The sequence below is a fragment of the Coregonus clupeaformis genome, chromosome 13, assembly GCF_020615455.1.
Source record: "Coregonus clupeaformis isolate EN_2021a chromosome 13, ASM2061545v1, whole genome shotgun sequence".
In the NCBI taxonomy this organism is placed as follows: domain Eukaryota; kingdom Metazoa; phylum Chordata; class Actinopteri; order Salmoniformes; family Salmonidae; genus Coregonus; species Coregonus clupeaformis.
This window is the reverse complement of record NC_059204.1, coordinates 51,864,684-51,878,133: the sequence shown is the minus strand read 5'-3', so window position 1 is coordinate 51,878,133 and position 13,450 is coordinate 51,864,684.

Below are 13,450 nucleotides of genomic sequence, written 5' to 3'. Positions count from 1 at the left end.
AGAGAGTGAGGCTGAGTTTGGAGCTTTGAATCAATGAAGCCCTGCATTGTTCAGTGAGGTGTACCAACCATGTAGCCAGGCAACACAGCTCTATGCTAAGGCACTGACAGAGATTCTTTGGTTTGTGAGGTTAGGTAAGCCTGTGGTTACTATACTGTGTGGTTCAGTCAGAGACACACTGGCTGAGATACAACACAGAAAGTGAACATGTCAACCTGGTGCACACAGAGGGACTTTTCTTTCAGATCTACATACATATACAGTGTCAAAACACAATATTTGCCTGGAAAGGGAGGGAGGGAGTAAAAGTCCAAACCGTTCAGTGTTGTGAGTATCATTTGCAGACATATCTCATTAGAAATATGTCCGAATGTTGACGTTCAACCGTAGTATTTATATGTCAACGACCAAAGGGTAGTTAGGGTGACATACAGCTACAATGGGTTTCCTGTCTACGCTAGGGTGTAGACAGGAAACAGAGAGACACACACACAGCACTCCAGTCAACTCTACTGGAAATGCCATGTGTTCTTTTCCACTGAAACCTACAGAATATAGTCCTTTGACAACACACTGAGTAATTCTAGGTACTGTGCAGTACACCTTGTCCACATCTGACTCTAACAAATACAAGTGTACTACCACACACTCAATATATAGCCTACTCCACACACAGGTCCACTGACAATTTCTCAGTGAATGGAACGGATGTGGTCAAGGGCCTGAGCAAATACCCACAGTAAAAAAACGGATCCGAGATTCAAATGAGTTTATTTGCCAAGCTAAAAATGAACATATCTTATATGTCTTTGTGCCAACATAAATTTAGGTCACTCATAACAAATTTAAAAAGGTCTATTCATTTTATTACATAATATGATGTATTATTACATATACTGACTTAACAAGCCAAAATCATTACTGGCTTGCTTCCGTAAGCAGATAGGCTAATAGTATGGGTTATCCCTGAGGGTTGGGAAGAATAACAGAACATTTTCCAGTGGTGTAAAAAGTACCTAATTATCATACTTGAGTAAAAGTAAAGATACCTTAATAGAAAATGACTCAAGTAAAAGTGAAAGTCACCCAGTATATTTTTTTTAAGTAGTACTTTAAAGTAATAAAATAAAAATAAATAACAAATGTTTACTTAAGTACTTTATACCACTGACATTTTCCAATGAGAGTGTTTACCAGACACAATAACAGAGCTGACCGGAGACAAAGTGCACTCTCCAGCTAATGACTTGAGGACAGGTTGAGTGAGAGCTCTCTAGTCCTGTAATCCAACACACAGTCCCTTACTCTCATCCAAAGAACAGGCTTTAATACAAGAGCTAACTCTGGTCCAGGGCGTCCAGCCTGCTTTTACACAGAACACGTGAGGGACCGATACTGCAACACAGATTACAGTAATTACACATCATCATCTCATTATTGATACAAAACCCCCTGAGAAGAGAAGAGGAGAGAAGAAAAGAGAAGACCGAGGTCATAATGAAAGATGAAAAGGATGATTGCTGTCTGAGCCCTTCCCCATAACAGAGTTGTATATTGCTGACCATCCACTCCACTCCTCCCATACAGTAGAGACAGGGTAATACTGTATGGGGTGTAGTATCTGCACTCTGCCATCATCACACCTCCACTGTGAATGTCTCACCTCTCTGTGCTGTGTTGGCACACTCCCTGCTGACGCTCATCTCCTCTCAACCTGCCGAGGCTCCACACTCCAGAAATAAACCCAGCTGTACAGTACAGTATAGCCGAGGAACACAGGGATATACCTCTGCCTGGGAACCCTATAGATAGATCCTGTAGTAAAGAGCAAACACACCTCTGCTAAACCGTATAGCACCCTATAGAACAAACCAATGCATATTCATTTAGAAGAGAGTCTAAAAGAGATTCAACATAGATCTTTCTCAGGACTTTAGTGTGATTTTGGTATTCTATTCCATAGGGTATTGGAAGAGTGTGTGTTATCTTAAACAGTCATTCCATTATTGTTTTATTGAGTGGTGCATTGAACACTGCTATAGATTTAACATCATGCTGTTTTAAGACATACTGTTGAGAGCTCTCAGACATGAAGTCAAATTCAATACAGTTCTCAAGTAACAGCTTAATTACTCACAATAAGAGACTGGAATCAAGTGAAAAGCTTGAAACCCTGTTGTAGCCTTACATTACATAGTAGGAGGTCCTTCAAGGTTTCAGTTGAATTATGCATTGAAAAATGAATAAGAATATAATACTGGAATTTTTTTTATGAGGAAAGTCCAATACCCTTGATAGTACGCTTTCTATGGAAAGGCCCACATACAGTATACAGTATGAGTTAGCAGAAGGGGAAATTAACTTCATAAATTCTCCACTATTGCAAAGGACATAGTTAGTACGTCCCCCTCTCTCTCTCTTCACAGGCAGCATCAAACATAGGGTTGGGTCTAAAAATAGAAACAAATAAAACAGAATGAAATCCAAAAACAGATTGTTGTTGCTAATTGTTCATCGAAAACTAACTAAAAGCACGTCAACAAAACAAAGGAGACGATCTTGGACTTCAGGAAACAGCAGAGGGTGCACCCCCCAATCCACATTGACGAGACCGCAGTGGAGAAGTTGGAAAGCTTCAAGTTCCTTGGCATACACATCACTGACAAACTGAAATGGTCCACCCACGCAGACAGTGTGGTGAAGAAGGCGCAACAGAGCCTCTTCAACCTCAGGAGGCTGAAGAAATTTGGCTTGGCACCTAAAACCCTCACAAACTTTTACAGATGCACAATTGAGAGCATCCTGTCGGGCTGTATCACCGCCTGGTACGGCAACTGCACCGCCAGCAACCGCAGGGCTCTCCAGAGGGTGGTGCGGTCTGCCGAACGCATTACCGGGGGCAAACTACCCGCCCTCCAAGACACCTACAGCACCAGATGTCACAGGAAGGCCAAAAAGATCATCAAGGACATCAACCATCCGAGCCACTGCCTGTTCACCCCGCTATCATCTAGAAGGCGAGGTCAGTACAGTTGAATCAAAGCTGGGACTGAGAGAATGAAAAACAGCTTCTATCTCAAGGCCATCAGACTGTTAAACAGCCATCACTGGCACATTAGAGGCTGCGGCTGCCTATTGAAATCACTGGCCACTTTAAGAAATGGAACACTAGTCACTTTAATAATGTTTACATATCTTGCACTACTCATCTCATATGTATATACTGTATTCTGTTCTATAATATTCAACTGTATCTTAGTCCATGCCGCTCTGTCATTGCTTGTCCAATAATGTATATATTCTTAAATTCCATTCCTTACTAGATTTGTGTGTATTGGGTATATGTTGTGAAATTGTTAGATATTACTTGTTAGATATTACTGCACTGTCGGAGCTAGAATCACAAGCATTTCGCTACACCCGCAATAACATCTGCTAAACACATATATGTGACAAATTTTTTTGTGATTTGATTTGCTTCCTACGAATTCATTGGGCAAAGAGACGAGGAGAAGTTGGGGAAGGATGGAAGTGCTTGTGTTGGGTTCCAGCCACTCTCATTCCAAAAAGTCACAATCAAACAGACAGATGAGTCATTTCTCATCACGGAACCCCCGTGGCAATGTCAGGCCAGTTCACAAAACCTGGGAAAAAACCAGATGACCAAACAAAAATAAAACAAACCCTTTTTATTCTACGCTGTACATTTACAGTACAAATCAAACCCTTTTTATTCTACGCTGTACATTTACAGTACAAATCAAATCCTTTTTATTCTACGCTGTACATTTACAGTACAAATCAAATCCTTTTTATTCTACGCTGTACATTTACAGTACAAATCAAACCCTTTTTATTCTACGCTGTACATTTACAGTACAAATCAAATCCTTTTTATTCTACGCTGTACATTTACAGTACAAATCAAACCCTTTTTATTCTACGCTGTATATTTACAGTACAAATCAAACCCTTTTTATTATACGCTGTACATTTACAGTACAAATCAAACCCTTTTTATTCTACGCTGTACATTTACAGTACAAATCAAATCCTCATACCGTTTTATGGTTTTGACATTGAGTTTTCCACATAATATCTGTGTAAAGCTACTGTATGCCAAGCCATGACATAACGCCTGTCTTGACAAATGTTATTCTTTTGAGGAGATAAATGAGTTCACAATATCATGATTGAAGACGGCTAGTTGGATAGAGAAGAGGCACTTCTATACTGAAGCCTATTCATATGTAACCAAGTTGACTGTTGTTTATGGTTGCCAAGTTATATAATATAGCTTGAACCACCCAGTTTATAATATATAATGTTGTGAGTAGAAAATATATTATGCTTTGTGCTCCTCTTTTTTAACATGATGAGATACACTGAGATGTACTTCAGATAATGAGTAGATCCTCCACACACCAGATAACGGATGTAGGCTACGTATCCATACATACATAGAGTAGTTGAGCAACTCAGTGGTTCATGACCTTCCTATCCAGCCTGGTGTGGATGAGCATTAAGCCCTGAAGAACCAACCAACCATCATACAGTATGTGGCATAGAGACGCTGCCTGTGACTGTCAGTCTACACTGCATGAACGAGCGGCTGGCTCTGCTCTTATCCGGCTCCATCCATATGCGGTCACTGCTGCGTTCTTCATGGATACAGAACATGTGTGGAAGACAATAAAATATGTCCTCCTCCTCCCCTTCACAGTCTGCGTCTCGTTGTCGCTGAGCTTGATTTCTAGAACTCTCGATTGACTTGGTCAGAAGTGAATTCTATTGGTTGGCTCTGAAGATTAGCTCTAAAGATTATATTTGTGGCACGTAATCACAGTTGATCTCTGGGTCCCTCCATCTGGGCTACTGCTGCCAGTAATCACAGCTGATCTCTGGGTCCCTCCATCTGGGCTACTGCTGCCAGTAATCACAGTTGATCTCTGGGTCCCTCCATCTGGGCTACTGTGCCTCAGGTGAAGTATAAGATGAATCCAGGGGTGGAAGTAACGAATTACAAATACTCTTGTTACCGTAATTTAGTAGCTTTTCCAAGTACTTTTCAAAGTCAACATTACTGTTATCGAGCAATAATGACTAAACTCCTGGCATTGACAACTTAGATGGAAAGCTACTGAGGATGGTAGCACTCAACATGTACTGCACTGACACAAATGACAGATGGTTGGTTGAAAGAAATTGATAATGAGAAGATTGTGGGAGCTGTGCTGTAAGATTTCAGTGCAGCCTTTGATATTATTGACCATGATCTGTGGTTGAAAAAACGTATGTGTTATGGCTTTTCAACCTCTATATCGTGGATTCAGAGCTGTCTATCTAATAGAACACCGAGTTATTTATTTCATGGAAGCTTCTCTAATGTTGTAAAGTGTGGTGTACCGCAGCATGTCAGCTCTCTTGGTCCTCTACTCTTTTCTATTTTTACCAATGACCTGCCACTGGCATTGGAATCTTGCTGTTGAGCAAGTTGAGGAGACTAAATTACTTGGTGTTACCTTAGATTGTACATTTTCATGGTCAAAACATATTGATTCAATGGTTATAAAGATGGGGAGCGGTCTGTCTGTGATAAAGAGGCACCACACTCCACAAAGCAAGTCCTGCAGGATCTAGTTTGATGTTATCTTGATTATTGTTCAGTCATATTGTAAAGTGCTGCAAAGAAGGACATAATTAAGCTGCAGCTGGCCCAGAACAGAGTAGCACGTTTTATATATGATATTATTCACAAATGGAGCTAAGGTGTTATTTCAAATTATAGTAGAATTCTTAAGTGCGCTGAATAAGTGTGCTTTGATGATAAACAGAGTCCTTTTCCTGCCACCTTCCTTTCTCATCATGTCTTAACTACTCTGGTCCCCATCATTCATGTTGTGTTTCCCATCTAGACTCAGACTGCCAATGTAAGTCACTCTGACAAGGCCTCTCAGAGTATGCGTTCGTGCGTGCTTGCAGGTGTGTTAGTGGGAGAGAAATAATCTTAGTCAAGTCACATGGGGCTCAATAGAGAGATGTGCCTGTCTGACTGTAGACATTACATTAACAGGTAAAGAAATACCCTAATTATTTCCTAGGCTACAAATTCCTAGAGAAATTACTAACTTCCCCCTTCTATAAAATACAACACAGCTCTTGTCTGCCTCTAACTGTTAGACAGTCGTAGACTCATAATTAAGCTGAATGTAAGAGTTTACTCACCTGGAATATATCATTATCCTCTGTTTCCAGGGTGTATGAAGTTTAAAGGCAGTGTCAGGGAATACTTTATGGCTGCTCTGCACTTGACACCAGGGCTGGATTTTAGATCTGTTTTTTCACGCTTACGGTCATTTAGCAGACGCTCTTATCCAGAGCATTTAGGGTTAAGTGTCTTGATCAAGGGTACATCGACAGATTTTTCACCTACTCGTTTTGGGGATTTGAACCAGCGGTCTTACGGTTACTGGCCCAACGAATCTTAACCGCTAGGCTACCTGCCGGTAATCAAACTTTTATTGAAAATGTGATACATGGAATAAGTTTGAAAATCTAACAAATCTAATGACACTCAATAATGCATTTCTCTTGTTCTAATCATGTGAGTAGGAGTCGGAAATAAAGGTCCAAGCAATTTGAGGAAGAGAAGAGGGTGGGAGGTGTGTGGGTGGGGGGGGGACTGCTCTTGACAAGGATCACACTTGGGCTGTAGTACCATCAAAGGAGACCTCTGTGTCCCTCTCCACCCGAAAAACACACACACACACGCACACGCACACACACACACACAGAGCATTCCATTCACAGCATTGCTCCCTTTTGGCCCACTCCTCCCTGTTTACATTAGGCATTAGCCATTGTTTTTCTCAGCTCTACACTGAGCCGGGTTCAACTTGTAGATGGCTCGAGAGGCTCAAGAGGCCGCACGCGCCACATTTAGGGTCCTTTCAACCCCCCACCCCTCCCTCCATTTCACTCTCACTCTCTTGACTCCCTTATACAAGCAAAGGGACAGAGAGTGAAACAAATACAGACACATACAGACACCTGGTAACCAGTAAACAAATACAGACACATACAGACACCTGGTAACCAGTAAACAAATACAGACACATACAGACACCTGGTAACCAGTAAACAAATACAGACACATACAGACAACTGGAACCAGTAAACAAATACAGACAAATACACTTACAGACTGATGGCGGTCTAAAATTGCTTGTGCCATAGAGTGTGTGACATAGAGAATATGTAATTTAAGATGCAAACTGAAACATTTGGCTCACATAGTGCACAAGGTCACCAGATCAGATAGATATACACATATCTGATTTATGTCCATAAGTAGTATACACAGTAAAGCATGCACAGATACACATATCAAATGTATGTACTGTATATAAAATTCATAACAGTCAGATGTTATTCCGCTGAGAGCATTTCGTGCATTCAAGCTAGCTAGCTAGACAATACCAGGGCATACTCAGGCTTCAAGCTGAGATACTGTACTTATTGTAGTGTAATGCCTCTCAGTGGTAGGTACAGTTGAAGTCGGAAGTTTACATACACCTTAGCCAAATACATTTAAACTCAGTTTTTCACAATTCCTGACATTTAATCCTAGTAAAAATTCCCTGTCTTAGGTCAGTTAGGATCACCACTTTATTTTAAGAATGTGAAATGTCAGAATAATAGTAGAGAGAATGATTTATTTCAGCTTTTATTTATTTCATCACATTCCCAGTGGGTCAGAAGTTTACATACACTCAATTAGTATTTGGTAGCATTGCCTTTAAATTGTTTAACTTGGGTAAAATGTTTCAGGTAGCCTTCCACAAGCTTCCCACAATAAGTTGGGTGAATTTTGGCCCATTCCTCCTGACAGAGCTGGTGTAACTGAGTCAGGTTTGTAGGCCTCCTTGCTCGCACACACTTTTTCAGTTCTGCCCACACATTTTCAATAGGATTGAGGTCAGTGCTTTGTGATGGCCACTCCAATACCTTGACTTTGTTGTCCTTAAGCCATTTTGCCACAACTTTGGAAGTATGCTTGGGGTCATTGTACATTCGGAAGACCCATTTGCGACCAAGCTTTAACTTCCTGACTGATGTCTTGAGATGTTGCTTCAATATATCCACATAATTTTCCTTCCTCATGATGCACCAGTCCCTCCTGCAGCAAAGCACCCCCACAGCATGATGCTGCCACCCCCGTGCTTCACGGTTGGGATGGTGTTCATCGGCTTGCAAGCAACCCCCTTTTTCCTCCAAACATAACGATGGTCATTATGGCCAAACAGTTCTATTTTTGTTTCATCAGACCAGAGGACATTTTTCCAAAAAGTACGATCTTTGTCCCCATGTGCAGTTGCAAACCGTAGTCTGGCTTTTTTATGGCGGTTTTGGAGCAGTGGCGGTTTTGGAGCAGTGGCTTCTTCCTTGCTGAGCGGCCTTTCAGGTTATGTCGATATAGGACTCGTTTTACTGTGGATATAGATACTTTTGTACCTGTTTCCTCCAGCATCTTCACAAGGTCCTTTGCTGTTGTTCTGGGATTGATTTGCACCTTTTGCACCAAAGTACGTTCATCTCTAGGAGACAGAACGCGTCTCCTTCCTGAGCGGTATGATGGCTGCGTGGTCCCATGGTGTTTATACTTGCGTACTATTGTCTGTACAGATAAACGTAGTACCTTCAGGCGTTTGGAAATTGTTCCCAAGGATGAACCAGACTTGTGGAGGTCTACAAAAAAAATCCTGAGGTCTTGGCTGATTTCTTTTGATTTTCCCATGATGTCAAACAAAGAGGCACTGAGTTTGAAGGTAGGCCTTGAAATACATCCACAGGTACACCTCCAATTGACTCAAATGATGTCAATTAGCCTATCAGAACCGTTTAAAGCCATGACATCATTTTCTGGAATTTTCCAAGCTGTTTAAAGGCACAGTCAACTTAGTGTATGTAAACTTCTGACCCACTGTAATTGTGATACAGTGAATTATACATGAAATAATCTGTCTGTAAACAATTGTTGGAAAAATTACTTGTGTCATGCACAAAGTAGACTTGCCAAAACGATAGTTTGTTAACAAGAAATGTGTGGAGTGGTTGAAAAACAAGTTTTAATGACTCCAACCTAAGTGTATGTAAACTTCCGACTTCAACTGTACGTATGGCTCTCAAACCAGCAGAGCCAGGCAATGGCTGCTTCATGGGGCTGGAGATAGGGGGTTGAGGTGGTGGGGAGATATGATTGTTGAGATTCCAGTCTAGGTAGATTCCAGTTGGGTATCTACTGTCAACTCCTGGTGATGACAAAACACTTCTCAACCAGAAACCTTCATCATCATTCTCTTGTGAATTTGGTCAAATCCAGGGTGAACAAGTTAGCGACCTCTAATCCCCCCTTCCTGTTGGAAATGTCTCAATCCTTTCAATCAATCAATAAATCATCAATTTTACGACATCACAATTGATCCTGGGTAAAACACATTCAACTAATGGAATTCATACAGTAACTCATGATAAAGACCAGTCCAGTGCCCATTTAGCTGAGGGGTTGCAGAGTGCTGTGAGAGACCAATGACCTGTGACCTGTGTGTCAATACTGAGCAGGGCTCCACTGACCCCTGGTTCCTGACCATCCTAGCCTCCCTTGGCCTCCCTTGCTTACCAGGCCCAAAACAAACCATTAAAAAGCATTGAGGCCTGTTAGCTCTGTTTCACAGACATGGTGTGGGTGGGTCTGCTCCGTTGGAATCTGGGGTGTGGGGGAGAGAACCTACAGGCTACTACACACAGGGGTCAAATTAAGGAGGGATGTTAATAACTAAAAATCCATTATTAATACCCTTTCCTGCCAACACAACTACCATTCCCTTGCCAACGTTTGACATTTTGTTCCCTGGCTACAGGCAAACAGCTGAGTTCATCCTCAGTGGGCTGTCGCACCTCTGGCAGAATAGAAACGGGGGAGGCAGAGAATCATGTCAAAAACAATCAAACTATCAAATGTCCCCACAACATGAGAGGTGGAAAGAGACCTCGGCAATGGGGACATCCAAAATCAGCACAACAGGCAGAATGTTATAATGAATTAGAGTGTTTTGAGCACTTGACAGTGGAAAAGAGTACAAACAGTCCCACAACCTTTCAACCCATATGGATATACAGTATAATAATTGTTATAAAGTACTATGTTCTATTCAATCCACTGGTGTGCATGGCCAAAGAGCTCTATGACATGAAAATAGAGCTATTTGGCCATGCACACCAGTGGTGGTTTGCTGTTGAAAGAAGGATTCAAAGTACCCAATAGTTACTGTAAAATATGGTGGTGGATCTTTGATGTTATGAGGCTATTTTGGTTCCACTGGTCCTGGGGCCCTTGTTAAGGTCAACGGCATCATGAACTTTACCCAGTACCAGGACATTTTAGCCAAAAACCTGTTTTTTGGACACAGGTCCAGGAATGGCTAAAGGATTGCAATATTTACCTGGAGCTAACCCTGCAGATAGCACTACTGGGTGATCTGAAAAGTCATAGTCAATCGATTAATAACATAATAATGCTATTAGCAAAAATGTTTACTTTCTGTCGAAACAATGAGAATAGAAAGGTTCAGAACTTTTGTAAGACATCACAGTACAGTTGAAATACACTGCTCAAAAAAATAAAGGGAACACTAAAATAACACATCCTAGATCTGAATGAATGAAATAATCTTATGAAATACTTTTTTCTTTACATAGTTGAATGTGCAGACAACAAAATCACACAAAAATGGAAATCAAATTTATCTACCCATGGAGGTCTGGATTTGGAGTCACCCTCAAATTTAAAGTGGAAAACCACACTACAGGCTGATCCAACTTTGATGTAATGTCCTTAAAACAAGTCAAAATGAGGCTCAGTAGTGTGTGTGGCCTCCACGTGCCTGTATGACCTCCCTACAATGCATGGGCATGCTCCTGATGAAGTGGCGGATGGTCTCCTGAGGGATCTCCTCCCAGACCTGGACTAAAGCATCCGCCAACTCCTGGACAGTCTGTGGTGCAACGTGGCGTTGGTGGATGGAGCAAGACATGATGTCCCAGATGTGCTCAATTGGATTCAGGTCTGGGGAACGGGTGGGCCAGTCCATAGCATCAATGCCTTCCTCTTGCAGGAACTGATGACACACTCCAGCCACATGAGGTCTAGCATTGTCTTGCATTAGGAGGAACCCAGGGCCAACCGCACCAGCATATGGTCTCACAAGGGGTCTGAGGATATCATCTCGGTACCTAATGGCAGTCAGGCTACCTCTGGCGAGCACATGGAGGGCTGTGCGGCTCCCCAAAGAAATGCCACCCCACACCATGACTGACCCACCGCCAAACCGGTCATGCTGGAGGATGTTGCAGGCAGCAGAACGTTCTCCACGGCGTCTCCAGACTCTGTCACTTCTGTCACATGTGCTCAGTGTGAACCTGCTTTCATCTGTGAAGAGCACAGGGCGCCAGTGGCGAATTTGCCAATATTGGTGTTCTCTGGCAAATGCCAAACGTCCTGCGCGGTGTTGGGCTGTAAGCACAACCCCCACCTGTGGACGTCGGGCCCTCATACCACCCTCATGGAATCTGTTTCTGACCATTTGAGCAGACACATGCACATTTGTGGCCTGCTGGAGGTCATTTTGCAGGACTCTGGCAGTGCTCCTCCTGCTCCTCCTTGCACAAAGGCGAAGGTAGCAGTCCTGCTGCTGGGTTGTTGCCCTCCTACGGCCTCCTCCACGTCTCCTGGTGTACTGGCCTGTCTCTTGGTAGTGCCTCCATGCTCTGGACACTACTGACAGACACAGCAAACCTTCTTGCCACAGCTCGCATTGATGTGCCATCCTGGATGAGCTGCACTACCTGAGCGACTTGTGTGGGTTGTTGACTCAGTCTCATGCTACCACTAGAGTGAAAGCACGGCCAGCATTCAAAAGTGACCAAAACATCAGCCAGGAAGCATAGGAACTGAGAAGTGGTCTGTGGTCACCACCTGCAGAACCACTCCTTAATTGGGGGTGTCTTGCTAATTGCCTATAATTTCCACCTGTTGTCTATACCATTTGCACATCAGCATGTGAAATGTATTGTCAATCAGTGTTGCTTCCTAAGTGGACAGTTTGATTTCACAGAAGTGTGATTGACTTGGAGTTACATTGTGTTGTTTAAGTGTTCCCTTTATTTTTTTGAGCAGTGTATATATGGCAAATAGAAATCCTATATGGATGGTGTTAAAAGATAGATGGGAGGTGTTGAATGGAATTGAAGGATGGGACTAATAACTAATGGACATCATGAAAATGATCGGAGAGTTTGAGAGTAGAAGAAGTTCCATAAAATATAGATAGTGGGTATGGGCTGGAAGTAGAGGCCTAGGCGTTGTTGTTCACTAGTTTACTCCAAGTGGGGAAAGGGTGGCGGGGTTGGAAAGTAATAAAGGGGAATATATATATTTTTTTAAAGGATATGTATGTGTATGTATGTATGTATGTATGTACGTGTGTGTGTATGTGTGTATATGTGTATGTATGTGTGTATGTGTATGTATGTGTGTATGTGTATGTATATATATATATATATATATATATATATATATATATATGTATGTATGTGTGTATATATGTATGTAGGTATATATATATATATATATATATATATATATGTATATGTATGTGTGTATATATGTATGTAGGTATATATATATATATATATGTATGTGTGTATATATGTATGTAGGTATATATATATATATATGTATATGTATGTATGTGTGTATATATATATGTAGGTATTATATATATATATGTATATGTATGTATGTGTGTATATATGTATGTAGGTATATATATATATATTCTCCTGAGTGGCGCAGTGGTCTAAGGCACTGCATCACAGTACTAGCTGTGCCACTAGAGATCCTGGTTCGAATCCAGGCTCTGTCGTAGCCCGCCGCGACCGGGAGACCCATGGGGCGGGGCACAATTGGCCCAAAAATAATAATTATGTATGCACTCACTAACTGTCAGTCGCTCTGGATAAGAGCGTCTGCTAAATGACTAAAATGTAAATATATACAAAAACATGGGGGATTGGAAGTGATGCAGATAATTTCATTGATGGAAGTTACAATCTATCTGCAATATTAGCTGATCTACCCCCCTCCCCCTCCCCCCCAAAAAAGAAAAGAAAACAATATTAAAAGAAATCAAAAGAAGAAAAAAAACATGGTTGCCTCTTGCCAGGAGGCTGAAACTTGGCTGCAAGCACATCCCAAATCCACAAAGAAATGGTTAATTGACAACAACATTGTTTTAAAAGGCTTAGCGCCATTATCCTTGCAAGAGGAGGGGGGCGGAGTATTGACCCGTATCTTTTTTTGATTTTTTTTTTTTTTCTATGAGCAATAGTA